The sequence below is a fragment of the Otolemur garnettii genome, unplaced genomic scaffold (genome assembly GCF_000181295.1).
Source record: "Otolemur garnettii isolate 467f Iridium unplaced genomic scaffold, OtoGar3 scaffold00070, whole genome shotgun sequence".
Taxonomy (NCBI): Eukaryota; Metazoa; Chordata; class Mammalia; order Primates; family Galagidae; genus Otolemur; species Otolemur garnettii.
This window is the reverse complement of record NW_003852465.1, coordinates 2161377-2187119: the sequence shown is the minus strand read 5'-3', so window position 1 is coordinate 2187119 and position 25743 is coordinate 2161377. Positions and strand designations below refer to the sequence as shown.

General features: G+C 35.4%; 1 protein-coding gene across 3 annotated transcripts in view; it reads right to left on the bottom strand.

Moving 5' to 3' along the window:
- The window catches only part of CNTN1 (contactin 1), a 344737-nt gene that overhangs the window by 206303 nt on the left and 112691 nt on the right, over window positions 1–25743 (bottom strand). Inside the window, exon 1 of one of the 3 annotated variants that reach the window (XM_012807476.1) lies at window positions 6660–7027. The exons of the other annotated variants lie outside the window; for them this stretch is intronic. The gene's annotated coding sequence lies outside the window, so the exon portion shown is untranslated. Of the gene's footprint in view, window positions 1–6659; window positions 7028–25743 lie in introns of those variants that run through there. 3 annotated transcript variants of the gene reach the window in all.

Sequence of the window (25743 nt, the reverse complement as noted above, 5' to 3'; positions counted from 1 at the left end):
CAGTTTCTCTTTTACTAAAATATCTTTACTAATTCTCTTTTAAATATCTTTAAAATATCTTTAGTAATTCCCTTTTACTAATATATTTTTGTAGACCCACATATTTTTGCTTTAATTTTCTAATCAATATGTCAATGGAAACTCCATGCTCATTCTAGTCACCTAAACTGACCATTTATGATACTGTCTTTGTAAAAACGATTGCAATATATGGTCACTGATAGTGAGGGGGAGGGAAGCAGTACAAGATATAAAGGTCTCTATATTTGGGCAACCAGGCATATTGTCTAAGGCACAAAACAATTGATCCTCATTGAGGTTGGAGCCACACTCAGAGAAGCTGACTGTGCTGATGTGGCACTCAGTCTCCAGTTACAGGTATGCTCTCGATTCAGCTACACCCCTCCCCATCCTCCCCAATATATGCTTGTATCCCCTTTAGTCATACACTATGGATATCCTTCCAATAAGCACCCCCCAGTTATTTAAACTTGTCCAAGTTAGATTTTTTCATTGAAAAACCAAATCTACTACCATAGATTTATCTTATATGGGCTATGTCCATTAAACATAACAAGTCCCTAGAAAAGCATTAATTTGATGATGTGACTTAAACAATAATATCTTACTATGAATAAATTAAGTCACATAATCCTTCATTCAGCACATATTTCCTGAACATCTGATAGGCTTAAGGCATGGTCCTAAACACAAGGATTATAAGGATAATCAAAGCAGAGTGGTGTCCTCTCTACTCTTCAGTCATATATAGGAGACCCCCTGATTAGTATCACTTTCTTTCCTATATAGAGTGAGGTGAGTGAAAAAGGATCTAAAGCATCTCCCCAGGAGAATTAAAAATTCCTCTTTTTTCTTTCACAATCTTTATTAAAGAAAGTTGTTTCTTTCACAACTGTCACAAAGTCACGCATATTTGAGGGCACAGGTGATATTTTAATACCTGTGTACAATGTGTAATGATCAAATCAGGGTAATGGGGATAAGTATCCCCTTAACCATTTACCTTTTCTTTGTGTTGGGGACATCACAATTCCTACATTTTACCTATTTTGAAATATACAACAAATTATATTCCCACTAGTCTATCAAATACTAGAATCTATTCCTATGTAGAATAGCAATAGTGTAGCCTGAGAAATATGGTTGAAAGTTTCAGAAAAATAAGTTTTACGCTACGTGGAAAAAGGAAAGGAAAGAATGTGAATTCTAAATTTGTACATGTGGCAAATTGAAGTGTCTCTTCCACTTAGAAAACTATAACTATCTGAAGGTCAATCGGTATGGCCATATTAAACACCTCCTACAAATATTACTGAGCATGGAACTTCCACATCAACCCACAATGACAGCTGCCATTTTAAAAGTGATTCAATTCCATTATACAATCTTACTAAGTACTTATAAGTATGAATAATTGCCTAAAAACATGGTGATTTAAGAGTCGGTAATTCTGAAAGCAGCAGAGAGACCCAGTGACTTGTGATCATCTTCTTTATGTTCACTGAGACACTGATATTATCACTTACAAAGGACAAAGAATTTTTACAAAGATAAGGTTATATTTGCATTTTCCATAGTCTGATAAATTCTGTTTGTGAAGGGGCTTGAAATTCTTCTTCTCTACTTTTATTATGCTTCAATAATATTTTCCCAACCAGATCTTCATATATACTAACCAAGCCAGGACCAGAACTCAAACTATATTTAACAGGAAACCCAAACGAAGGAAATAAATTTTACGTTCATGATAATTTTACAGAATAAATTTCCCCAGAAGTAAGCATTTCTGAATTTTAGGCTAAAAATTTTCCTCTGTAGAAGATTATTGTTCATCATCCTTTCAAAGGATTTTACAAGGGTTTAATAAAAGTCATTTTCTCAGTTCCAGGAAAGGAACACATCATAGTTGTTTTCCATGACTCTTACCTATTTGTTATGGAACTTGGATGCCCTCATACTGACCTATTTCTTTTATTACTGGTGCATCTAATTCACCTCTTGGCTGCCTATCCTACCAATCCTTCAATAGCTTTTCCAGCTTGTCACTCAGCGTCTCTCTCTGCCAACTAATATATCATCTTCCATCTGTTTAAATTCCTCTGTTCTTTCTGGCACAGCCCCGCCTACAGATTCCCTCTCTGCCACCTACCTTGCTGCCCTTCCATCTGCCAGCATGACTAGTATCTTTTCTAACCTATTCCCAGCCTAAATCATCACCAATTTCCCACTTGAATTTCTTTATCAAAAGTTTATATCTCAAAGGGCTATTATGATTATAGTAATAACTTATACGATACAGTCTTAAGGAGAAACTTTAAAAGCCATAAAGATCAAACATGTTTTAAATGTTTCAGTTCCTCTAACCCTCACCATCATTCACTGTTCTTAACTTTGTTCAGTGATGGTATTTTGAAATAATGGAGTGCACCATGTTGTCACTGCACAAACACCAGGGAGTGGCCTTACACTAACCTAGATGATATAGCTATTGGACAAGCCAGAGATATGGTGGTAGAGCTCCTACAGTACAAATGTAGGCAACTGGTACACAATGGAAAGGATTGTATATCCAAATATAGAAACAATATAGTAAAAAAAAAAAAAAGGTGTTATAATCTTATGGGATCATTGTTATATATGTGGTCCTCCCTGACTGAAACATCACTATCTTGTGCTTGAGTGTATTTCATTTAGGATTAACACACAATAAAGTGAAATGCTGAGAATTTAGCTAACACATGGGTGATAAACTTCTTTAGCACGAAATGCCTCCTGTGAGATTAAATACTGTTTGTGGGTCCCCCATGCTTATAAAATCAAGCTTAAACATATTATTCTGGCAGTTAAGTTCTTAATAACTTGCTCAATCTCAACTGCACCCACCCAATCCTTTTGCTTCAGTCCTAATGTTAGAATACACAGTGTTAATTTTTATATTCATGACTATAGGAATGTCTTAGTCCTGGCTCTCTTTTAAAATTTGAATATGGGTCTTCATTTCTCCTATGAAGGCACAATTTTTTTTACAAATAGTTTGGCTGAGCCTATGTTGTACCTCTTTTTCCTCTATTTAATTTATTTGCTCCCATTAAACATACGTGGCCTTCAACTTTTTTGCATCCACAGAACCATAGTACCTTAGCAAAATCACCCCCAGAATCCTTAATAAATGCTGTCTTGTCACACTGAGTTGTCCTGTGAAAGAAAAGAGAGCGCTAAGCAATGAAACACAGGGTGAAGGGCATTTTTATAATAGGGAAACGTTGTTTAAACCTGTGTGAAGCCGTTAAAATGACACAGTCAACTCCTCAAGGTCACCTCCTAAAACCATATCTGAGAGGAAGATGTTTCATAAACTAATCACTCAGGGAAAATATTTGGAGGAAGAACTACTTGTAGTATTTTCACCAGTGGAAGAGAAAAGGAGGGGGATTCTGTTGGCATCACTCTTTGTTATAGATTCACACTTGAAAAAGTGTTCTGTGAATTTGACAGAGCTTACAACTCCTCAGTACTGTTAACTGAAGAACCTCATGGGAAATTTCCTTGTCATGCAAATATAGGCTCTGACCTAATCAATGTGCGTATGTATTTGAAGAAATGGGTATATTACCACACTTTGGTGACTTTTAAAAGTCTCCTAACCTTCTGTAAGGGATCCATAACTTTCCCATAATCCTAGTTAAATATAGTGTGTGTGCCTATATATAAGTATGTATACCATATATATGTGTGTGTATATACATGGTATATATGAACACATATAGAAATTTCTACTCAGTTTTTGGATTTGTTTTGTTTTGGTTTGACTTTGCCAGGTCTTTCTCTCTAGCCCAAGCTGGAGTGCAATGGCATAATTTTAGCTCACTGCAGACTCATGTTCCTGGGCTTGTTGTTCCGACCAGTAGGACTACAGGAGTGGCCAACCACATCCAACCAAGTGTTTTACTTTCTGCAGAGACGGTTTCTCACTATGTTGCTTTGATTAGTCTCAAGCTCTTGGGCTTAAGCAATCCTCCTGCCTTAGCCTCCTGAGTTTCTGGGATTATAGGCATGAGCCACCACATCCAGGTTAGATTTATTATGATGTATGTACCCATATCCCTTAACAGCACCAGTATTTGTTACCTATAAGAAAATTTACAGCTTACCATTTTAAAATATTCTCTGTGAACTTACTTGTCACTCTACTAAGTCACCCTTAGAATTTATTTGTGAAAAATCTTACATTAATGAACTATGTTATTTCAAATTTTTATATATTGATTTAAGAGGCATAACTACATACTCTTTCAAAAATCTTTCAAAAACACATATTCTTTCAAAAATATTTTATATTTTAACACTCATCCTATTTCCCCTCATTCCTTTTTATTGTATCTTTTTATAATATTATCAGTCTCCTTTACCAATTATGTCTCAATGATTAAAACTTGCCAAAATAATCATTACCTAAGCTAATTTTGGTGCTTCATTTCATATATATTGAGGGTGATATTTTAAAATTTTCATTAGTTTCTTAGTTTTTCCCAATTGGTTGCCTATAAAAATTAATGTTAACTACTGTGGGAAGTAGAAACTGCCTGTCTCACTCTAGATTTTCCTGACGTGATCCGGGAACTATTCTTTAACCACAAAGTATTCAAGAATTTTATATGAGCTCGATTAATGGTTTTGGTTGAGAACAGAAGGCAGATAGGGAGGTTTAGATAAGTACAAAGGCAGCACTTCTTGGATCCCTTTGTTTATAAAATCTCCCCAAGTTCATCCATTAATGCTGCTGCTCTGATCTTGTCATCAGCACGGAGGCTTCCATGCTCCCATTGTCACCTCCGCCAGATCAATCCAACAAGTAGCACAGCCACTCCACTCATGAATTAGAAGTTTGTGTCATTAGGCCACAAATATCTCTACGTTTCAGCCCCTCTCGGTTCCTCCTCATTTTCCTCTAGACTCTGTTTTATTAGCTGGTTATGGGGGAGCTCAGCCAGAGGTATTTGAACAGAACGGAACACCGTGACTCAGCATCGGAAGACTGCCAAGATATATAGGTAGTTACCTCTCCTTCCTTTCTTCCCCTCCCTAAGGAAAAAGACCACGTGTGGGTTTCCTTTTATGCCTAAACTAGATCAGCTGTGAAGATTTAAACACTCCCTATCATGGGTTCTGCTCACAGCACCAGGAGGCAGGTGACAGGAAACCCAAGTAATGTAGTAACACGGTAGCAAAATTGAAATGCACTGTGAAATACTAAAAAAGTAGTTTTCTCCGGCTCTATCATCATTGCTCTGTATTTCTTTCTTTAAAAGAATGCGTATTTTCAACACATTCTTTGTCCTCACCAGTGATTGGTTCTTGATATAGCAAATATGTTTTAAAAACAGTATCAGTAAACATATTTGTGGAAGTAGATATATACACCTATTATAAAGTATATGTTATATTTTATAAATTTTTATTATAGAAAATACATATATATATTTCTACTAATAATATAAATTTCCTCTTGAAAACATCCTTAAAAAATTTTTCTGTATCTGGAGTCTCTTATTGAATGTTTGTTAATGCTATTTTCTCATCCTCCAGAGATGTTCATCAATTCATACTGTGATGGCCATCATTTGTAAACTTATTAATTATTTCCCATGCTATTTAAGTAAGCAGCTTTCATTCATAAAGATTTCTGACAAACATAATACTAGAACCCTATTATTTTGCATTTTTCCTGTTTTTGTAAATTTTAGTTGTCTCCTTAGTGTATTGAATGCTACGATTGTTCAAGCTTAATTTTTAAAACACCAAGAAAGAAATGAAACTCTTCTGGGGATAGATTGCACAATATGCCATCTACCTGTACATTTTAGACTAAGGTATTCTTAGGTATTCTTCTTGAGTCATTTTAAACTAAGGTATTCCTCCTTGAGAGGAGGAAAAAAAGAAAGAAAAACCACTAGAGGTAGGGTGGCGCCTGTGGCTCCAGGAGTAGGGCACCAGCCCCATATACCAGAGGTGGCAGGTTCAAACCCAGTCCCGGCCAAAAAAGCTGCAACAACAACAACACACACTACGGGTAGAAGTTAAACTGTCCTATTTCTGACAACAAGATCTTCTCTCAAGGACATGCTACTCCAAATTCTTTTAATTGTATCTGCTGGATTTGCATGTAACGTAATATTCGACGTGAGTACCGGTGCTCCCCTCTACTTCTAGAAGAAAGAGTAAGCATTTCTGGGGTCTACCGGCTTGTCTCACTAGAATTTGAAAATGCTGCCATTAAGGATAATCTGAGCCAACAGGACGCCACAGCCCTGCTGAAACTTCCCCACAAGGAGGGAATTTTCACTTCTCTATTCCACTCACTCTCCAGCTGCCCCTCCCAAATTTGCTGTCTCAGACACATCTGAAGCTCTGGTACATTCTTCAAAAGCTGTTGCATGAAACATAAAATAGCCTACTATGCTCCAATACTGCCAAACATATAAGGCACTTGTTTATTCACATACCATTTGAGAGCCCTGACTCCGGCGTTGCAATACTGAGGTCTGAGTCAACCTTCCTAATAACGGCATCATCACTATCCTAACTCAGCACATTCTATTTCTCAAATTCCCTAACCTAGCAAAAAACCTTGAACTTACCTCATATGTTGAGTTATCTGTCGTTTGGGGCATAATATCTATTGCAAATTGTCCATTTGGTTAAATGCAATGACAGTTAAACCACGAACCGTCGCTCTCCTGCAGCAGAAAGCAAGTTAAAAGGACTTCACGCTGTGACCTCAGAGGCAGGCACAGCCGCTCCCATCCTTCAGCCAACCTTCTGGGGAGAGCAGGTTAGATGACAGCAGAGCTGGCTCCCTCCACAGAGCAATACTTTCAAATGCAGCATTCTGTGCTGCGAGCCGGCAGATTTACATCTTCCAAATTCGGCTGGCCCCAGTCAATGCTGCTTCTATGCCTGGAAATATTAAGCATTTCACTGCAGTCACTTAATGCAAGAAACTATCCGAGGCGACTTCACAAACCCTGTCATTCTGCTCGGAGACTAAAGAATGGGCAGCGCATGCATAATTCATGCATTAAAATCTTCAATGCACTTCCTGTGGTCGCCGTTCTGTCCAGTAATGGGCTATTGATCACCTCACCACTAAGACAATTGGAGCTCTGCGATTGGTTTATTTCCACAAATAAAATTACAACCCAAATCGCAGGCAGAAGCCTCCAAGCCCGCAGCTTCCACTCGGGTAAAACATTCACACAGAGGAGATGACATTTGCATACTGCGGAATATTTAAACCGGACTCTCTCTTTGGCAGAAATGCTACGGCATCTGTTTTCTTTTTTCCAAAGACATACTTCCTGCAGATTTAGGCGGAATATTTTACATTATAAGCTGGATAGAGTTGTTTTCTTCCTATCATTTCTAGGACATCAACAAGGCTAAAGAAAAATTAAGGAAAAAAATAAAAGAGAAAGAGTGATAAGTGGCTATAAAATATAGGATATTTTTTAACCTGGGCTCATTTGATCAACCTTTCTTAGAAGACTTTAATTTAAACACAATTTTTTTTTTCATTTCAATAACATAGAAAGGGTTCTCTTTAAAAAAAAAATCATCATAGCAGATATATGTTCACCAGTATTAACTATTTTGGATTATAAGCACCTCTCCTCTGGGTCTGTCAATGGTTCTGAGAGCCGTTTCTCTTAGAAGTTAAGCTTCTAAGCACACATGATCATTTTCACTGACTGCAAAAAAAGCAGACTTAAAATGTATGTTTAATTATACCAATATTCATCACGGAAAATGCAGATAGCATTTTAAATCGTCAAAAACACAAAACAAAAACACTCTGGTGGCAGTATAAATTGCACACTATTTCAAATTGCATATGAACTTTATGGCCACCCTAAATGCACATACACACACACACATACACACCATAAATGTCTATTTCTCAAAGTGTCCGGGATATGAAAACTAACTGTCTTATTTTTCCACCATTGAGGATTGAACGTGATGCTATTAAGGTCATTAAGATATCTAAAATCATGTCTTCCCAAAGCCTCTTTATCCACACACACACAATTCAGATATCCTATGTCATTTGTACCTTACTTTTTGTAAAACTAGAGAAGAAATCTTCACGTTCCTGGCTCAAGACTAAAGTAGAGAATAACTATCTTGGGTATAAGCAATGTTTCCTATCTGACATTTATGCCATAGGGAGCAATTCACCCCTTTGGAAACAATAAGTTAATGTTAATCTTCAGTTAATAAAAAATAATAGCTGATATCAGCCTTTGAGGTTAGTAGGGATGTTGATGACAATTAGAAATGAGTTAGGGATGTCCAAGGAAATATGTTTGCCTTCCAAGTGCATGCAAAGCATAATCCCCGCTAAACCATGGAGAAAATATCTGTACCCAACTGCTACAGATTATGCTAAAATAGTCTAAATGGAAGTCTGGGAAATTAATCATCCAATTATTTTATACCATGTTCCATAATGTTTTATTCTTCCCAGTAACATAAATTCTTATATTTACATATATTGCCATAAAGCTAATAAAACTTCAAGTAAACCCACATGGTAAACCTTATCTTATAATGTTTACCTCTGTTATGAATAATATTTTTATTTTTTAACTAGATGATTGAAATGCCTCAGACGCTTCTAAAATTACAGAATTTTTATTAGTTGAATCATCTATAGGAGCAATTTCATGGGAAGAAAGTATTTCATTTAAAAACAGTAGAAATTTGAAAATTTGGAAATTCACTGAGTGTGAGGATATAGACCACCATCACTTAGGAAATCTAAATTACCAACACAACCTACAATGATTACAAATGTAAGCACTGGAAATTTAAGCTTCTTGAGATGACGTGACTCAACAGTGTTCAGCCAGCTGGCTAGGAAGAGCACTCGCTTAGTCTCTCGCTCTTTCTACAGTGAGTGGGAGAAAAGCCAGTATCTTCTCTCACATACAAATATCCAAGATCCAAGTCTAAAATGAAGACTGCAACTTTGCATCTGCTTTGTAGATTTTCATGATTCAATTGTCTGAAGATAAGAAGAGAGATGAGAAACAAGCATCCATGTCATCATTACCATCTCTAGAATACAACAAGATCAGGAGCCAATGAAAAGAGAAAAGGATGTGCGTAAGAAAAACTGTAGAGACAGTAAATCCCAAAGAAGTCAAGGAAGGGAGATAGCAAGTAAGCCTTGAATGGAAATAATAGGGGGCGAGCAGACAACTGCACTGCTGGATAAAACAAAGCCCAAAACCATAATAAAGAGCCAACTTCCATTATTTCAGAAGTCTGGCTGTGCCTGAAAACAACACTTAACCGATCTTTTTAAATAGATGGAAAACAGAGATGTCCAGTTTAGATAAATTTGATGTCTCGGCAGATCAAGAGGTTTTCCAATATTTTGAATTTACAGCACACGTGAAATATGGACTGAACTCCATAATGTGCATAGGGTCAATAAAGTAAAGCAAAATTTGGGTATAAAGCAAAACATATTTACTTTGTTAAATCGGTGCTATCTACTAAGATATATAACTAACTTGCCTGACTAGAGTCACTTGCAAAAATGAATAATGTCTCTCCATTATAAAAAAAAATAATAATGCCATTAAAGTTAGGAAAATAACTTAGCTGACCAATAATTTAGTTCGACATTCCTCAACTCAAGTGATAAGTACCTTGGGAGATGATTGTATTTGTACTCTGAGATTTATATATATGTGTATATATATATATTTTTTTACTTTTCTCTTTGTGTCCTACCAATACCATAGCCAGTCCATAATCATAATACATTATTTTAATTAAAAAACATTTATTGTGTACCTTCTACTTGTAAGGATTTGCACAAGATGTTAAGAAAACAAATCTATAGATCAATGGCTGCCACCAAGATGTTCATAATTTAGTGAGGAAAGCAGTAAACACCCTGAAGAGGTGATGAATATATTAACAGTCACTATGATACACACTGAGACATTAAAATGAGATAATTACCAGAGCACACAGAACTGCATCTGTGCATTCAGTAACTGCTAGGTGCTAATTCTTCTTATTTTATTCTATGACCTGAGGCATAGCAACAGAAGAAATATTGGTATTGCCTTCTACCCATGGGGAGTATTAGAAAATGATTCATAAAGACACTGGATGTTACAATGGAAATAACATGGGCTTTAATGTTCAACAAATTGATATTAAATTCAGGTTTTGCGGAATTGAATTCTTGACCTTGAACACCATTCATACTCTATGAGCATCAGATCTACCTTGTAGAAATCCTGTTAAATATCTATCTTGGTAGGTTTCTGTGAAAACTAAATAAATCACATAGGGCACGTTTGTGAAAAATACAGTTTTTGTAGTTGGCAAATAAGAGTTTAAAACTTGCCTCAATTTCCTCATCTTTAAAATGGGGGTTTTATCAACCTCACAGAGTTATTAGGAGATTTAAATATTGTAATACCTTTATGCTACTTAACACAGTTCCAGACACAGTTGGAACTTTAGAAACTTTAATTCATTTTCTTCCAAAGCTTAGTCTTGGAAGAAATGGCTTAAAGGGAAAAAGATTTCCAGTAAAGAGAAGCATTGCCTTGTAGGGTGACAGGCCATCACGTGATATATTTGAGAAACTCAGATTTCTATATGATGAGAACTTTGGATACAATCTATGAGGTGACAAGGGAAAGATATGTACAATCTGATTAATATAAAGCTTATAAAAATCCATTAAAATCTTGAATATGTAGAACATTTTTAACACTATTAAGGTATTTGATACTATTCTGCAGAGAAAGAAATATATAGACCTTTCACCAAGAGAATAATATGACTAGATTTTATGATGGGGAAGGGGGTGGGCTGACTGGATGCAGTAACCAGAGGGAAGGATATGTTTCCTAGAATACTACTTGTTGGCCTCCAGAAGTGTAGAAAACCTAAACAAGGCAGATATAGGGAAATAGTGTGAGAAAAATGTTCTAGGGATATTTAAATGTTAAAGTCACTAGTACTGAGTGGAATTATTATGAGGTTGGGAGGGATCACAGAAGACATAGGGTTGTGACCTGGGTAACTAAAGGCTTCTTCTCTTCATTCCTACCAAAAAAACAAACAACAAAAAAATCAAATCCCAACCTGTTGATATTTCCAGAATATAATGAGATACGATAATATTAGCTATAACAAAATAAGGATAAACCAGGAAACTAGAAAAAGAGTTGGTAAAGAGTTGGACATAAAAATTTTTCAACAGACAGTTGAATAATGAGGTGGTAGCTTACTACATAAATTAGGGACTGGCCAGGATTGCTTAAGTTATCAAAGTTGATGACATAACTAAAGGTTGGAAGTATACAATGCAAAGAGAGTGGAGGATGAAACCCAGGCACATAGACATGTTCATATATGTAAAACTCTTCTGTTAACATCTTGACATTAAATTAACAGCAAAGGAAAAAACTATTAGTATTCAATGTACGCTCTAAGACTAGAACAATACTTAGTACTTTACTAAACTGATTTTATTTGGCCATCACAAAGCCCTAATGGATTAAGTAGCATTTATTTCCATTTTGTCTATGCAAAGTCTTGCTTTAAGAAAAATTAGGTTATCTGCCCAAATCACATGACCAATGAATTGGTAAGCAAAATGAACAGGTAAGCAAAAAGTCACATCCAGTATTTGAGTTCATAACTCAGGCCCTTCTAACACATCAAACTGCTGAGCCACCCCTCCCCCCCATAATTATAGTCAGAAAGAAATGTTTTCTTTTCCTTTGTTGCCTTCTTATCTTCAAGAAGATAAATGGTCTATTTTGGGTAAAAGGTATGTATATTACAGCTGATTTTAAAAATTGGAGTAAGAAGAACAATATTGAAAAGAATGAACATTTATTAGCTCTGAATACATAATATTATACATGTATGTGTATATATATATATGTATATATATTTCTCCATACTTATAGTACATCATCATATCAAAATCAATTTATAAAGAATATGTTGTTTTCCACTCGTAAATAGGTTGAAATAGTTTAAGTAACTTGCTTAACAGTATATAGATACAAAGAATAAGACAGAATTTGAGTTGCTCATGTTTCCTGAGCCATATTACACTTTAATAGAATTTTTAAAAATTTACTGAGAAAAAATAGAATAAAGTTATAAGTGTCAATAGAGATGGATCATTTTACAAGCTTAACACTGAGAACTCATATCACAATCTCAATCACATAAGATTTTAAAAAGGAATACAGTAAAACAGTATTATATTTTGTCTATAGGCAGAAGTAAATGGAAATTAAGAAAATATGAGAAATATATAAATATCAAATTCAGGATTATAGTTACTTCTAGAGAGAGGAAGAGAATATTATTGGAGAGAATTTCACAGAGGAGTTCAGGTGCATACAGTTTTATTTAGTAAGCTAGCAGTAGAACATAAATTTTTATTTTCCTTGCATATATGCTCTAAATAATTTAAATATGAATAACATTTTTTAAATGAGGAAAAATAATATTAGGAAGAAAGTTCACTAGATCTTACATATGAGATTCCCTTTCTTCAATTTCTATTTTCATTCCAAGATGGTAGCCTAAAGAAGAAAAGTGATCCTAACGACATCTAACTCTATTCAGAAACATCTCTCCAGTCATTACAAAAGAAATTCAGTTAAAGAAATGTTAATATGAGTTAAAGAAATGTTAATATTCAGTTAATATGTCTCAAATTTTGAAATACTTATATAATGTTCATGTAATAGTAAAGGATTTCTACTTCCATTAAAATGCCTAAGATTTTCTCTAATATTTCAATTAGTTTTCAAATCAACATACTCAAATGATTTCCCAGGTTTCATGAAAATTATCTAATTGCAGTTTAATCTCCACGTAAAATGAGGCTACTAATGGTTACAAGTATAATTGAAAAATATATTTTAAAGTTTTTAAAAGTTTATCAATATATAACAAATAACTATAATAATCTCCATTTAATCATATTTACTTTTAATTATTTCAAGAGTCAGTTTTTATTTGTATGTGATTAACTCCAACTCAAGAGATGTCAGCATCCATTTCTTTCCTAAGAGAGATACCAAACAGCTTTGAATATCTGCCAATGTAGCTCTCTATAGACACACATTAGGGGAGCACTTCTAAATATTACATCCTATTTATCTTCTCCAGCAAAAATTTAAAAATCTGAAAAATAGTCTAAATATATTTTTAGTCTCAAGACAATTTATATCTGTCTCAATATGTCTTAATATTTTTAATCCAACAAATGTCTTGTACGCTCTTAGATCTTTTAGAATTTTTGAACTTTTGAAAAATGTGTCTCAAACCATGAGTAGTTACTTTAAGAAAGTTTATTGTGGAGTGATGTCAGCAAGATGGTAGAGATAAAGATATCAGCCTTCTTCCCCCCCAGAAAAACAAAACTACCTTTGGGTGTGCTCAAGAACCTGTACCAAACAGAGAATAATCACACAGAAAGGATTTCTGCAGAGATCATCATACCCAAGGAGTCTGAAGATAATTACAAGGGTGGGGGTCTCAGTATAAGCCACACATCATGTTCCATATGATTCTCAGTGGCCTTCTCTGAAGAAGACACTGAGGTAATCAAGAGTCACCACCACTGCAAACTCCCTGGAGAAGGAGATTCTGTGCTGGTCCCCCAAGAGAGAGCCACTATTGTGCTACTACCTACCTCTACCAAATCAACGTGTGCTCCAACCACTGGAGTCATAACCACTCTACTGTACTCATAATCCACCGGCCTTGCTCTATGGTTAGAGATGGGATATGAGTGCCCATGCCTTAGACATAAGAGCCACAGCCACTGTGGTCTAGCTACACCCCAGGCCTGGCAGTTATAACTGTGCTTTAGACCTGGCTTCACTGCCACTACATGAGTGCCCACCACTTACAGCCACTACCACAGTGAGCAATCCAGCAACTCAGGCCCCAGAGCCATTGCTACAAAATTTGAATACGTATTGCCTCCAAACCTCATGTTGAAATTTGATTTCAAACTATAGCAGTGTTGGGCTTAATGAGAGGTGTTTGAGCCATTGAGGCAGATCTTTCACAAATATAGCAATGCTCCCCACTGGGAATTTTTAAGTTTTTACTCTTAGCTCTCATGAGAGCTGATTGTTAAAAAGTTGCTGGCATTCCCCCCTCCAAACTTCCTCTCTTGCCATGTGATCTCTACATACTTGCTCCCCCTTTTCCTTGTTCCCTGGCCACGTGGAAGCAGCCTAAGGACCTCAGCAAATGTAGATGGAGGTGTTCCTCTTCTACAGCCTGAAGAAATATGAGCCAAATAAAAAGTGCTGCTTTTTTTTTTTAAATAAATTACCTATCTTCAGATATTCCTTCAGAGCAATGCAAAATAGACTAAGACACTGTTGCTCTGTGTGTGCTCACCCTCTGGATTCTAGTTCTTGCCCACTTCCAGAGTGTCTATACCCTAGACACTGGAGCCACTGCTGCAGGAGGAATTTCTGCACCCCCATAGTGCTAAAGCAGCAGTAGCCCAGCATGCCTCTGCTTTCATATGCTGTGCACACTTGAACCAACATGACAGTGAGGTAACTTCATCCCAAGCATCAATGATACTAACACCACAGATCCCTGAACGATGGTCCCTCTATGATTCCATGCTCTATACTCTAGCTCCATGGCCAATTCATGAATACTGTGCATTAGATACTAGTGTCAGTGCCACCTCAAGCATGCCTCTGAGCACCCACTAAGCTATTGTTTTCCCTATAGAGTAAAAAGAACTTAGGGGAACTCCACTAGCCTTGCCAATAAAACTTCAACATCTCTTGCTCCTGCTGTGAATATACACAGCCTTGGCCATTGAGAACCCTTGTAATCTTCACCAATGCTAACGTTAACTGACAGGGCTACATGGAGCCTACATGATGCCCCTCATTAGAGCTGAAACCATGACATCTACTTACCCAGAATCTCTGCTATCATCTGAAAGTTCTTTCCCATCAATATCAGTCTATAAAGTCTAGAACAGGTGACTGCCTCATCAAATATGGAGTATCAATGCAAGGCAACAAGACACAAAAAAAGAAAGAAAGAAACATGTCACTACCAAAGAAACACAATAATTTTTTGGTAACCAACCCCAAAGAAATCAAAACCTACAAATTGCCTGAAAAATAATTCAAAATACTTTTCAAGGAAGCTCAATTAGTTCCAAGAAACAGATTAAAAACTTAATAAATCTAGGAAAACAATACATGGACAAAACAATAAGTTCAACATTAAAAACCAAACAAATATTCTAGAGATAAAGAATATAATGGATGAAATAGAAAATGCAATAGAGAGCATCAACAACAGACATAATCAAGCAGAAGAAAGACTCTGTGGATTCAAAAGCAGGGAATTTAAAAATATCCAGTCAGAGAAAAAAGAAAAAGAGAAAAAAAAAAAAAGACTGACTGAAAGGGAATAAAGAAAGCTCTGATATTTACCAAGCACTATCATGTAGCATTACAGAAACATCTCTCAATGTTTACTTGGTCTGCTATACTTCTCACAATCAGCTGACAACTTTCACACACAATTTGTTGAATTTCTGTAATGCTTCCTTCAGTTCTGCTCATTATTGGTTGCCCTGACTTCTTAAATGTTTTCTCTCTCCTCAGAAAAATGTTTAATACATTTGTACACTGCTTTTCTTCATGGCAGTATCCCCATAAACTTGGCCTAACATGCCCCTAATGTCCCTTCCACTCTTACCAAGTTTACCAAAAAATTTAATGTTTGTTTCTTGCTCTGATTCAAGCTCCAACATTCTCACAATGGCACACAAAAACACACAACAGTAATGAACACCACCCAACAGGATACCACCTCACCTCAGCATGAGCATAGCTGTGAGACCCTAATATATCAAGGTTAGGAAACATTAATGAGCTATTTGTACAGTGCTGTCAGTATAAACCTGTGGTAGAAAATTCATGAATTTAGGCAATGAAATATTACTAAATCTTAAAGAAGGAAAGAAATATCACCATTTGCAACAACAAGAATGAACCTGGAGAATATTATGCTCACTGAAATGTCATATATGGAAAGATAAAAGCTATATAATCTCACTTATAGTATGTGAAATCTAAAAAAGTCAAACTCCTAGAAACAGAGAGTAGATCAGGTACCAGGAAAGGGCCAAAGGTAGAGAAGTTTGTGAAGGGTATGTATTTACAGATATAAGATGGATAAGTCTTGAAGACATAATACACAGCATGGTAACTATACTTGAAATTCTTTAAGACAGTAGATATGAAGTGTTATAAACACAAAAAGCAGAAAAGGTTAACTATGTGAGGTAATAGATATATGAATAAGCTTAGTTGTGAAAATCCTTTAAAAATATATACAGATATCAAAACACCACCTTGTGATCCTTGTATACTTTATATCCATGTACACTTGAGTATACACAATTTTTGTACTTATACATCAATAAAGCTTAACAAAAAAAATATTGTATAAATGCATGAATTACTAAATGTCAACAACAAAATAGATGGTACATTCACTATAATATTAATGTTTGATTAACACAAAAACAGGCTTCCTTTATGGGCTTTCAGCCTCATTATAATTAAAAACTTATTTACTTAAAAATTTTTGAACAGATGTATTTAAAAAATAATCACACTATTATTACAGCACACAAATATACACTGTATTAATATATGACAATGTGCATATGTACAAAAGCATTTTATTTTATTCTATTTTATTTTATTTTTTGATGTTTTTGGCTGAGGCTGGGTTTGAACTTGTCACCTCCAGCATATGGGATCAGCACCTTACCCTTTTGAGCCATAGGCACTACCCAGTACAAAAGGATTTTAAAGTTCTTATTGAAGTATATGATATTTCACATTGGTGAATATTTAATTGACTTTAATCCATTCTCCACCAACACCAAAAATATGACTGCTAATAACATAGATTAGTTTCTACTGGGTTTTTTAAATACTACTATTTAAAACTTGTGTGTAGACTATAATTTGGACTAATGTTTTATATTTATACTCCTCCCATTATTATTTGTCTATAGGTTCAAGGTGTAAAACGTAACTATTATAACATACTTTCATTTAATAAGGCAATTTTGTATAAGGCTCTTTTAATATGTATATTTGTAGCATATTTTATTTCCTATGGAAAACTAAGCCTCAAAGCAGGATATTAATGTATCAGTAAATTCTTCAGTAAAATATTTGTTTATACAGAGTTATTGAATACAGAAATAAATCAACTTTGCTTCTTCATAAGGAGTTTTATCTTGAAACCAGAGACTGTAATTTCCTGGAAAAGATTTCATCATAGACCTTTGTCCTATAAAATTAAAGAGGCAGTCACAAAAATATTTTGAAAACACAACTAATATTTTTGTTCTATGGAGTGGATGTAGGAATTTTTCTGACCAAGGTGACACTTTACTGATATGCATAGGAATTTTAATTAAAAACAAATAATTGATTTAACATAGAGAATAAAAGCCCTAATTTATGAGGATAACATATGATCTAGACTGCTTTCTTGGTGCAAAATTGTCAGATGCAAAATTCTTGGCTACAGAGAACACTATATGACCTAGTAATAATTATTCTCGAAAAATAATCTAAATTCCAGGAGCAAAGAATAACCAGTTTAGGGAATAGAGGCAAAAGAAAAACTAGCCTGGGTCACGCAGATTTGAATGCAAAGAATAACATCTAACTTCTTTTTGTTTGGATAATATTGACTTGAGCAAATATCCATTGAAGTAGGCTATGAATCAAAACCCAACCCAGTGCTGGAAATTTAAATCCCTTGTCCTCAAAAGCTTAGAACCAGTGGTCTGCTAGAGTCAGTCCATAACACCTTGCAAAAGTCTATTTTAATTTTTAGAAATTTTCCAAGCTGGTTGTTAAACACAACCATTATTAATAATTAAATGGTATAAACTTAATATTAAATTATATTTTTATAATGATAAACACTCAGAATACATGATTTTCTATACATTTTAATATCATCAAGGCTTTAGAGATTTTTTACACCTATTTTGTTTATATAGTTGAAATGGTGTACTCTAGTGTACTATCGGGTACCTCTTCCCAACTGTATGTTCAGTGATATCATGTTGGTAGCTTGAAAAATCAACTATCATGAAATATTTACATGACCCAAATCAGCAAATACTACATTGTGAGCTTGCATATGCTGGTAAATACCAAACAACTGGCTTCCTTGGAGTACCAGTTGTTCAGTATTTACCAGCACATCCAAGCTCACAATTTAATGACTGGAGAGTTTTAAAAACAACCCTAACTGACTCCAAAAATAGTGTTTTCCAATCCTGATTTTTAATAGTTAGTTCAAAATTTTAACTAATGTTACTAGTGTGGACAGTCAAAAGTCTAGTTGTGGTAATCTATCTTTGGTGAACTGAACAATGATTGAATCTGAAGGAATGCCCGGGGAGTGTTTATGCCAAAAGATGGACACATTTTTCCCCTGTTGAGAGTTTGGGGTGGCATGGGGAATCAGGAAACTTTCAAAGATGGTCATACTGTCCAGGTGAATAAGAGTTTAAAAAATCCTTGAGGTTAAAATTTCTTCATCAAAGTCATAGCAAAATAGTAAATTAAAAAATTCACTTTAGATATGCTTTAAATAATCTGATGATGTTTCCTCCTTCCATAATACTATTAAATAAAAGAAAAATGCTAAACATAATTATATTTAAAATTGGCAAATTTTAAATATAATTGTGCAATTTTTTCTATTATTGAATAGGTTAATAAGGTAGCGACCTGAAAATGCATAACAATCACCTAAACAGTACAGGGATTTAACAGAATGAAGCTAGAGAATAAGAATTATGGATTCCACTTCCAGGAACATAAAATAGAGATTAATATTTAGGTTCTGATAGTATTGAAGAAGGGTCTTATGAATTCTACTCTTAACAAGTGTCAATCTTTAAATTCCTCTAAACTTGGAACATTGATTCATTTGGGAGTGATAGGCTTTGGCCTTTGATACAACTTTAACTTCAAAGGAGGGTGGCACTAGATTTTGGACAGGACTAGAACTACATGTAGCCTTCTTTAAGCCAGCTGTTTGGAAATATCTACGACAAGGACTGTGCTGGATAGCAAGTCTATGGTCAATACTTTCCAGATTAGAGGACTGCTCCCAGGGGGAATAGAAAAGGAAAGGTACAAGAACCATTGAAGAAGCCTTTTCAGAATATGATGTGGTCACGTTCTTATCTTGCAAGTGTATGTCAGAATTAAGAGGTGAAGCAGGAATGAAGAGCTATGTGGAGGGAATACCAGGGTAAGGGCAATGCCAAAAATTTTATACACATTTTAAGCAATGTTATCTATGCATTACTTTTCAAAGTTGAATCGAATTACAATAGCAATGTGTGCTATGATGTTTACTAAAAGACAGCATTAATCAAATGAATGCTGGCATCACCAGGTGACAGGCAGGACTGTCAAAGAAAATGGTGGTGGAAGCACAGTTGTCATTTGAAGAATGCAAGACCATTTCAAAGTGGTATTTGAAATTTGAGAATGTTGTAGAAATGCGACAATGGAGGTATGCAACAGAACATGTGACAGAACCCCTAACAAGTGCACTCATTTGTAGTAAGTTTGAGACACACGATACTGTGTGCAATATGCACCAGGGAAGATCCAGAAGTTCTCACATGAGTCCTCTGTTCAACATTGCTCAGGCAGTCTTGATGTAATAGAAGTATCTGAATCCTGATGGTAACCACTGTGATTACCTCTTATAATTGCAGAAGTCAAATGTGACTTGAATTCATCTTTTTTTGTCACTATTTATTCTTATAATTTTTGTACAGTTTTTTTTCTTTCTTAAACCATGCATACATTTTATTTTGGCACCCTCTATATATGTGACTGGATCTCTAAGAATTTTATACCTCTCACCATCAGCCTAAGGCAAATACCCATTCTTTAGAATCTTCTCCAAGTATAGAATACGTAATTATTTTTATAAGCAGTCACTATTCTGTGCCCTCCTGTGCGTGGTATGGTGCAGATGGTCTACATTAATAAGACTTATACATAAAGAAGTGTATGGCTTGTATCTTCATTTATGATATAGACAGCTGCAAAGAACAGTGCTACTACAATAACTATGATAAACATTGGATAACCTATAAAACCGTAATTTTAGTAAGTTTGTCAGAGTACTAAGATTACAAGGCAACATGTAACCTGAAAGTCAAAAGGAGAGGAGCTAATCCAAGGAAAAACAAGGCAAATAAATTGTCTACCATGGTGGAATAAGGGAGGAAAATGGCCACACTAAGTTCAGTGTATGAAGTTGAGAAGTCATCAGCTCAATTTCTGAAGAACTTCAGAGGTCACATAGCCTAATATTGAGCCGGAAATAGCTAGGGACATCTGATGAAAAGAAAAGCTTCACTCCCTTGCAACCTATACAGATATCCTTCAGGTACTCATAAATAATTTTGGGGTTAGGGAAAGAGAACAGAGAACCTTAATTGGTGGTACAGTTGGGCAGGAGGTAATTGAGAACTGTGGACAGATAGAAATAAAACCCCTACTCTTCCCTGGGGTCTCCTCTCATAAATACTTTGTGTCATTTGTAGGGGAGGGTAAAGTGTCAAATAAAGGACAGAGACACAATATGGGGGAGCATAAAACCTAACAACTCTCTAACCTGTGGGAGGTCTGAGGTCTAAGCTTCTATAACAATAGGCATCTCCCAGTGCCAAAGGCAGAGCAGGTAACTCTCTCTTAAAACCAGTTTCATATGGAAGGCAGTTTGGCCTTGGTGATGGAGAGAAGGGACAAGAAAAAAAGGAGGCTGAAAAAGCCCCCAATTCTTGAAGGTCACAAAGACTGAGGTTAGAGTGGGACAGACAGCCTCAACTCTGCTGCTGCCATCCCCACACTCCAGCATAAGCATAGCACTGAGTATCAAGCAATAGCATTCCACCTGCAGGGTGCTGGCAAGAGCATGAAAAGAGGTATCTCCTGTGGTAAAGACACATTACAGTCAACTGAAAGTTGGGAATAGATCACAATAGATTTAAAAAGATACAAACAAACCATACCACCCCAGCTTTCTCTCTAAGAATTTGGCCAACACCAAAGAAATTTGAAGACTGTGTCCCATTAAAGATAACCAGAATAACAATAAAATTAAAAATTCAGATCCTGTTGTCCACACCAATAAGCTGGCAGAAGAGGCATGCTCATTTTCAGGTATCAATAGTTTAGCTCAGTCTCTACTACCCTATACACAATGTTTAGCATGTGAATTTATGAGATACACACATAAACACACACTCTCTCTTCCAAATCATCTTCTATTACATCAAACTCAGAGATGATGCTGATATTAAAACTATCAGAGAAGGAGTTAAAATAACCAGTGATTAAATTTCTGAAGGATATAGAGGAAAGAATGGAACCAGGAAGATGAAAACGTTAAGCAAATGTCAAATACAAGTATTCAAAATTTTCAAAAGATGATATAAATTGAGAGTTTTCTCTGATGGACAGATCAGTATACTTGATACAGCAGATGAAATATTCAGTGAACTTGAAGATAACAGTGTAAGAGAAATTACCCAAGTCATCATAAAAGAAAAAATGGTGAGGAGAAAAATACAGCACAGAGCATGCAAAAACTCTGGACTGATATCCAATGATAAATAGCAGTCAGATAAAAGTCCAGAAGAAAAAAGGGAGACTAAAGTAGAAGAAATACTTGAAATGATAGTAGATGAAAATGTTCTAAAATAATAAAAAAAAATCAAACCATGTATCCAAGAAGCTCAGAGAACACCAAATAGTATAAATACCCAAGCAAAAATCACAACACATAGTCAACTGATAACAGAAAAAATAAGAAAAATATATGAAAGACATTGAGAAGATGGAAAAACACACTGTGTGTCAACAAACATGAGGAATCCTACAGACGTCTTATCAGAAACTATAATACCTGAACCTGACAACAAGGGGCTGACATGTTTAGAGAAGCTAGCAACAACAAAAACCCTGCCAATCCAGAATTCTATCTTTCAAAAATGAAGGTAAAACAATTTCCCATGTAAACAAAGTCTTAGAGGTTTTATACCTGATTTACTGGAATGACAGGAAATATTCCAATAATTTCTTCAGGCTGAAAGAATGTGATGCCAGAGAGAAACTTAATCTAAAGAACAAAATGAAGAGCTTGGACATGTTAAAAATAAAGACTTGAGTTCATTGTGTTCCAGTTATCCTTAGTTAAAATTCCTGAGCCCCATACCCTGAATTCATTAAAATTTGTCCTGCCTACACCTTGCCCTCTTGATGCTTCTTCAACCTTACCCTTCTCTCTCCACATCAACAAATTCCCATCCTGTTATTAATGAAGGATGTGACTTAAGTTTCACAAGCTAATACAGGGTCAGGTCACCATTTGCTCTGGTACCAATGGAATTTAACATTTCAATGGAATAAATAACTGGTTTTACATTTTACTTTCAAACATGTGATCTCTCAGGGAGGGTTTAAAACAATTTTGCAAAGTAGCTATAGTACCTGCAATAAAATATTATGAAATTAGATGAAAAACAATGGCTGGCATTCTTGTTTATGTACACATATATGTATATCATCAACATTTGTGTTGAATTTTATTAACACGTATCTACAGCTTCCATACTTCAACCTCATTACTATTATATTGAGAATAGAAGGAAATTTCAAAGCCTACAACCTAAATTCTACCTTTACCTGACCCAACTTTTGTTTTAAGTAAGTTCTATAACAGAGTTTAGATGTGCAAATCACTTGAAATTAGTTGATCTGTTTAACGGGGATGCCATAGCCACATTCACCAGTCTCTAAACAATTAGCATCAGTAGCCAAACATTGGGACTGGATAAATAAAACGGCACACTCAATCATACCTTCTTTGTCTCCACTTCAGAGTAATACTGGGTAAGCAATTGTAAGTGAACAAAAGCTTGAGGTCAGATATTAAAATCAACTCATCTACTTTATTTCCCCTCAAAGATCTGTAATCCTGAAGATGCCGCCCCTCTCTTCTCTGTCCTTCCCCTCCTGTCTCCTCCTCTCCCTTCCTGCCTCCTTTTCATCTTTCCTCTTTTCTTCTCATTTTATCTTCTCTCCCTAGATAGTCTCATCTACTCTCATAACTTGAAAGGTCATGTATAATGGATTCAAACATATATCTCCTGCCAAAATGTCTTTTCTGAGTTCCAGATTCACCAGGCAAATTAAATCAAAGTTTACTTTAAAAATTTTATAGAAAATGTGTATTACAATAAAACTATACATAGGTTCCAGCTTTTTTTTTTTTTTGCACCAAAATAAACCTGAACTAACTTATTATAACATGTCTAACAGGATCTAGTTTGAGTTGTTGAGAATAAGAAAGACATCAGGTGGAAAAGATTCCATGTCAGAACAACACGGATTCTGTTAAAATTGAAACAAAGACAAATATTGAATTTATGGTGAAGCTTGGTTGAAAGAATGGTGACATTTCTGGTGCTTTATGAACAGTATATGGAAACAATGGCCCCTCAAATCAGCAGTTTATAAACTGCCCACAACCGAAATTCTACCTTTATCTGACCCAACTCTTTCAGATGACTCTTTTGTAGTTTTTTGTTGTTGTTGTTGTTTGTTTGTTTGATTTGGCCAGGGTTGGGTTTGATCACACCACCTCCAGTATATGGGGCCAGTGCCCTACTCCTTTGAGCCACAGGCACCATCCAAGATGACTCTTTTTAAGAAAGGATGAGATGATGTTGAAGATGAAGCCTACAGCAGGGACCATCCACATCAACTTGTGAGAAAAAAAAATTATCTTATTCATACCCTCATTGAAGAGGACAAAAAATTAACAGCAGAAAAAATGGCCAGTACCACAGATATCTCTGCTGTTCCAGCTTACCCAATTTTGACTGAATAATTAATGTCAAGCCAACTTTCTAGTTGGTGGATGCCAAAATTTTTGACCTCAGATCAGCTGCAGACAACCAAGCTTTCAGTGAAATTTCAAAAAAGGGACCATGACCCTGAAGCTTTTCTGCAAAGAAGTGTAACAGGAGATGGAATGTGGCTTTACCAGTATGATCCTAAAGACAAAGGACAATGACCGCCATGGCTACCAAGAAAAGAAAGTGGTCTAATCAACACACAAGTGCATGGTCAAGGGTAAAGGTCATGGCAAGAGATTTTTTGGGTATGCTCAAGGCATTTTTCTTCTTGACTCTCTGGAAAGTCAACGAACAATAGATAGCATCTGCTTATTATGGGAGAATTTTGAGAAACTTATTCAAACCTTAGGCAGAAGAATACCCAGGAAAGTTTCACCAGAGAGTTTCATAATGTCAATGTTCCTGCTCATTCTTCTCATCAAACAAGGGTAGTTTTCGAGAGTTTTGATGGAAAATCATTAGGCATATACCTGAACAGCCCTGATTTGGTTCCTTCTGCCTTCTTTTGTTTCCTAATCTTAAAAAAAAAAAAAAAAAAAAAAAAGACTGGAAACAGCACTGATTTTTCTTCAGTTAATAATGTGAAATAAAATTGCATTACATGGTTAAATCCCCAAGACTCTCAAATTTTTAGCAATGGACTAAATGGCTGGTTATCATCACTCACAAGAATGTCTTAAATGTGATGGAACTTATGATGAGATATAAAGTTTGTATTTTTTATTTTTATCTTTTAATCACGTTTTTACATGAACATACTGAAGTCTCCTCATACTTTATGTTTACACCAGGGGATGACAAACACCTCTCAAACTCAGGCAGTGTACAACTCAACTTTCTTTTCCTAAATTTCATTTTTATTTTGTTTTCCTTATCCTAGGAAATGACATCACCATCCACTAATTGCTCATGCCAAAAACTGAGATATTATCTTTTATACTTGAAAGATTATATATATGCTGATGAACTCAAGCTTTGTCTCCAGCCAAGATGTCTTTTTTTAAGTGCAGACGCATCAACTTGATGTTTCTATTCGGTTATCTCACTCAGAGATAACTGAGCCCTTAGTATGTTTTCCAAATCCGATCTTCCTTTAGTTCTTTCATTTTTAGTAAATGACACCACCCTATACCATCTTCTCATATTTAAAGCCTATGGCGACAATCCCTTTTTCTACTTCCTAATTACACAGTGAATCATATGTGATTTTTTTTATTGTTCTTCATTGTCAATAGCTAAGCTCAAACCATCATCATCTCATACTTACACTGCTGACATAGCCACATAGATGATCTCACCATCTTTACCCCACTCTCTGCTAATCCATACCAATTACCACAGCAGAGCACATGAAAGGATCTTTTAAAAATACAGATGGCATCATATCTATTGGAATCAAAATGTTTTCCATGGTAATTAATATTTTAAGTCACCAACATGCCACATAACGTCCTGGTGGCCTCTAACCACCCCTTCAGTGTCATCTGGTTTTCTTTCTCCTCTCCTTCACTACATTCCAGCCATAGAGCAGCAAATGCTTCCTCTTTCTCCAAATATTTGCTTGGCTCACACACTCATCTTTCAGGCTATATCTTCTTTAC